The sequence below is a fragment of the Anabrus simplex genome, chromosome 1 (assembly GCF_040414725.1).
Source record: "Anabrus simplex isolate iqAnaSimp1 chromosome 1, ASM4041472v1, whole genome shotgun sequence".
NCBI lineage: Eukaryota > Metazoa > Arthropoda > Insecta > Orthoptera > Tettigoniidae > Anabrus > Anabrus simplex.
Genome location: NC_090265.1, coordinates 363243358 through 363248772, shown reverse-complemented (window position 1 = coordinate 363248772; position 5415 = coordinate 363243358).

The following is a 5415-nucleotide window of genomic DNA, read 5'->3' as shown; positions in this document are numbered from 1 at the left end:
AAGATTTTAAAACGATACGCATATCAAAACCGTTGCCGGGATGAGTATATACTAAATATGACGTTTGCTCGAGTTCTATCCAGCTGTTTCGCTGTGATGGTGGAAGAAACAGACAAACAAACAAACAGACACGAAAAATAAAAACCACCAATTCGGTCTTGAGTTGACCTAAAACGGATAAATATCTGAAAAATTGGCAAAATTAACGAAATTACAGACAGCGGACCCCCTACAACTTTATTTATATAGATAAGCATGGACACGTCTAGCAGTGCAGACCTTTATTTCGAGAGTTACTGCTTTGAAACTGGACAACATATCTACAAACGGACTTCACCATCAGTGTTTTACATGGCTGGTCCCATGATGTCTTCTCGTATCTCCTATATTTATGGTTTGATTGAGTTAAGAGTCATTGAATGGGGTGAAATTTTGTACAGTTTTCACATACTACTTTATATTTTTGATACTCATGTGACAGAATCATAAAATTTGGCTATCATATGGCTACTGGTCATGTTAATATGCAAGCCGAATGTCATGATTTTACCTTTCCTATAAGTGTGCCAAATGATAACATACGTGTAAAAGTACAAAATTAACTTGAAATCGAGAAACACAGCTCGATTTAACATATAAGGGATAGAAATACGACAAAAAGTCATAGGACCAATGTTGTAGATCTCTCCAAAATGAAAGGCGATTGTACTTTCTGATTTGTGATACGACTTACCGATTAGCCACCAATTATCCCGTAACGAAGGTCTGCACCATCGTTAAAATTGCATCCATATTTCGATATTTTCCAGGGCCAAAAGTTATACATCTGCATAGCTTAGAATATTTCCTCAAAGAAAAGAGTGTCCAGCTTTTGGGATTAGCACTCACATACATACGGAGTAATTAAGGAATCAAAATAATACATCTAAGAAAGCTGACATTGATAGAAAATGGATTATAACTGAGGATAGCTGGATGACGACAAATATGTAAATACCATATTACCATATTCACTTATAGCTGAAAAATGATTGTACTTGAGAGCACTGTGATGTTCGGCGTATCTTATGACAAAATTCCTGCCTGTTTGACCTACATAGCTGGAATTACAGGATTGGCATTCTAATTTGTAAACTCCAGAGTTCAAATATCTATTATTAATGTTATTATTGTTATTGTTGACAGTGTGTGGATTGAAAATTGAGTTTGGAGTTGGTGTGGGAGGTTCTAAACGCTATTTTGATGTTGTGTTTCTTAAAAATATTAGAAATTTGGTCAATGCTACTACTGTTGAAAGTGAATGTGGAAAACTTTTCTTTAGGAGCAGAATCTTTTTCTAGGGTATTCTTGGGTCTATTCTTATATCTACTGATGATTCTCCTGATGAAGGTTCTACTGAAACCATTGTGTTCTGCAATATTGTAATTCTTGCGAGATAAAGGAACAATTAATGCTCAGAGTACCATGCTATGGTAAGCTGCTTTCTTATCTAAGTATCCAGTATTCGGGAGATCATGGGTTCGAACCCCACTGTCAACAGCCCTGAAGATGGTTTTCCGTGGTTTCCCATTTTGACACCAGGCACTGTACCTTAATTAAGGCCACGGACGCTTCCTTTCTACTCCTAGCCCCTTCCTTCCTCATCGTCGCCATAAGACCTATCCGTGTCGGTGTGACATAAAGCAAATAACAAAAACTTTCTTATCTATGTCTGGGTGCACAGAAGTTTGTTGGATGGTATTGATGGTATGGGTGGGTTTCCTGTATATATTAAAGGATAAAGTGTTGTTGCAGTTGCACATAATGGTTAAGTCCAGGTAATTGAGGGCTTTATTGTTTTCTGACTCTATGGTGAATTTTATAAGTGGGTCAATGGAGTTGAGAAATTCAAGTACTGTGTTGCTGTTAGTAACACGGGAGTCTAAAATAACAAACGTGTCATCTACAAAGCGTGTCGAATGCCATTAATCTTACCAATGATGTGAGAATGTTCCAAATGATCGATGTAAATATCCACAAGGATCCCTGAAGCTGGTGACCCCATGGGAAGACCTATCTGTTGGTAAATGATATTACTGAAAGTGAAGAAATTGTTATTCAATGTAAACTTCACAATCCAAATAAATTCATCTATTTCGCCTGTACTTAAATTGCTGAATTTGGAAAGACCGTTCTTGATTAATTGTATGGTGTTGTTTACGGGCACATTAGCATACATGTTAGTAATATCAAATGAATGAAGAATGTGGTGTTTGGATAAATTAAAGTGTATAATTTTATTGCAAAATTCTATAGAATTCTTTACTGATGCATTGGCTTGAAAACGATAGTGTGACATGAGGAATTCGTGATTGAACCGAGATACCTCATAGGTCGGAGTATTTCTGAAATTGATAATGGGTCTGATGAGGATGTCAGCTTTATGGATCTTGGGAAGCACTTTCACTGTGGGAAGCTTCAGATTCATAACAATCATTTTGAATTTTTCAAGGTCATTAAACAAAAACGAAACGTTCTTAATTATGGTTTTTAGGTCTCTGTATTTTATTAGGTGGATCATTTTTAGAGGTTATGAAGTTGTTTTCTGTAAAAACCGTTTGTGCTTTATGGAATAATTGCTTTTGTCCATGATTACGGTAGCATTCCCTTTTACAAGTGTTAAATGATGTCTCTGTCGGTTTTTGTTATTATTAAGTCATTGTGTTTGACGTTTTTTCTTTAGTTTGTGGACGTTAGGTATGTGTTCTGTGTTAGGTTTAATGGTTTGTTGTTGATCCTTTGTAAGGTGAGAACAGTCAATACGGAATGATTCTAATATCTTGTAATAATAAGCCCTTGCCGTGTCACAAAGTATTCTAAGACCCATTAATGCATGCAATCACTTTGATTCACAGTTTAAACCTCTCAAGTGCCATGGAGAAAACTATTTCCGGAAAGTATCCAACAAAGTGAACTGACGGTAGTACTATTCAAATATTATGCACTAGGATAAATCACTGGCAAACAAAACCTCACGCAACGAAAAAAAAATCCACACGATTCAAAGACGACAAATATTGCTGGCTCCCCTGTGCAAATGCTTTTTTTTTAAATTACTTTACTGTTTGCAGTTTTTAGATGCCTTGTACTTGCATAGAAAGTGCCCGATGCCCTTAAAACATCGTGGCTTATCAAACTTTCCTATGACAAGGGGAGGAAGTCTCTCACTTCCATGTGCATTACAATTTTCAACACAGTACAATGACCCCCACCCTTGTTCGATTTTCCAGCTGGCACTTCTCTTGTTTAAAACCTCAAGTCCATTTGGGTTCGGTATTTAAAGAAAGCGCAGTTTCATCGACAATGACGATATAGTTCGGTGCGTACGAATTGATTACATGAGCCACTCTTTTTCGCCAACTGTCGGCATCGCCTGTGTTCGCAGATTCTGCTTCTCCGTACAGTCTGCTACGTGATACTATGGCACTCCTTAAAATGCTGAATACAACAGACTTACAATTTCACTTGAACTTAACAAATATGAAGCACGCTGTACTATGTATTGAATACATACGTAATGAATTAGGATGATACATTTAATTCTTTCCTTGTAAGGAGAAAACCGTCAATACGGAATGGTTTTAATATCGTGTAAAGCACATTTTAGACACACTGAAGTGAGTGAAAATGCAGTTAGTTACCACTACATTTCGGAAGACGCATTCTATCAGGACGCGGATAAATTTTGAATTTAAATTACTCTGTAAAATACTACTTTTTAAAAACTGAAAGGCAGTTTTGAATTAAGTCTGAATTTCGGTAATGGGACCGACATTGTTCTTCGAATTACGAATTATCCGTATTTTGAATTAAACAACTTAAATAATGTACAAAACCGCACCTGTTTCCGGGAAAGAGAACTACTTCAAATTAGGCGTGATTTTGAATTAACCGATTTTGAATTATCAAGTTTCTACTGTATTTATTGTATTATTTCTTTGAAGTGACGGTATTTGATTTTTCTTGTGAGCAGTGATGTCCCATATGCTGTGTGTTTACACTGCCATTTATCTGTGTGTTTTAAAAAGGATCTGTAGCCCGACTGCTACGTTATTGGTTGCGAGGCTTTTACACCTCTTTATTTGCAATTGACATGAGCCTAGTATTAAATTCAGTGTATTTTGGAAGGAATATTTTGGGCCTCAGGGCCCAAACAAGTGTTTATATTTGTGTAACATATGTTTTGGATACTTATAAATAGAGAAATAGAGACCAGTGTTGAATCTAGCTATATTCTCATGTAATTTGGATGGTTTATAAACTAGGGCATAGGCCATGTGCAGTTTTAACTTGACTTGACGAGCAGTACATTGTAACCGTACCACAGGGTTACAGATTTCACTCAGCATTTATTATTACTATCATTAATTAACCTGATTCTTTAGATTTTATATTCTGATTTTCATCATTTAGACTGTAATATAATTAGGTATCATGCATATTCATTTAATCATTGGATAAGGGAATTTTGTCTGTAATTATTCTGTATATAAATGAGATTTGTTGATTTGAAGTAGTCATACTTTAACTTGTAACTGCGGGCAGATGGGCTGGCATGACATTGTGCAACCAAGGCTATGTTTAACTGAGGTTGCATTAGGCAAGAGAATTTTCCGCAGACGCATCTAAGTGGTAACCATTTGTGCCCGTGGGGAAGCTATTTAGACACATGACTGATTTTGTAAAGTGGGTGGCCACATGGTTTCAATCGAGTGTCCATATTTGCTAGCTACCGTGTGTTGATATGGAAGTGATGACCAAGCAGTAGGGAGATGAGTGGCCGTCATGAGTATATATAAGTTGATGTAAGGATAGTTGTGTCGTCTAAGAGATGGTCGAAGAGTTCTAAGTGGTCTAAGAGGAGTGGTGATTAGTACTGGTCTGAGACGTGTGGTAATTTGTACAAGCTCTCATGGAGAAGCTGCAGCATCTATTTGCAAGGTAGAACGTCTTTATGCAAGTTTATTTCAGTAGATTCACCGGACACTTGGTGATGTAGTCTGTAGATTTATAGGCAGTATATATATCGAATTTAACCGATATATGCAGTTAACAGTCGTCAGTGTACTTCAAATTCTTTATTGAATTCGATTATGCAATTCACAAACTTTGTTCGAGAATTGAATTAAACGTAGATACATCTAACATTGCATAGAACTGTTGTGTTTATTTCAACAGTCCCTATATTAGCTATCAGGACGTGTGAAACTAGACTAGATATCATGCCTGAATATTACAGGTTCTTCGGTAAAATTTCTTACAAGAAATACTGAGTGGATGTAGCTGCATCGGAGGTTACCAGACTCGGCCAGGGAAAGTAGGTCAACTCCAGGTTACATAAGATTAGATAACAGAAGACTACTGCCGACTTCGACC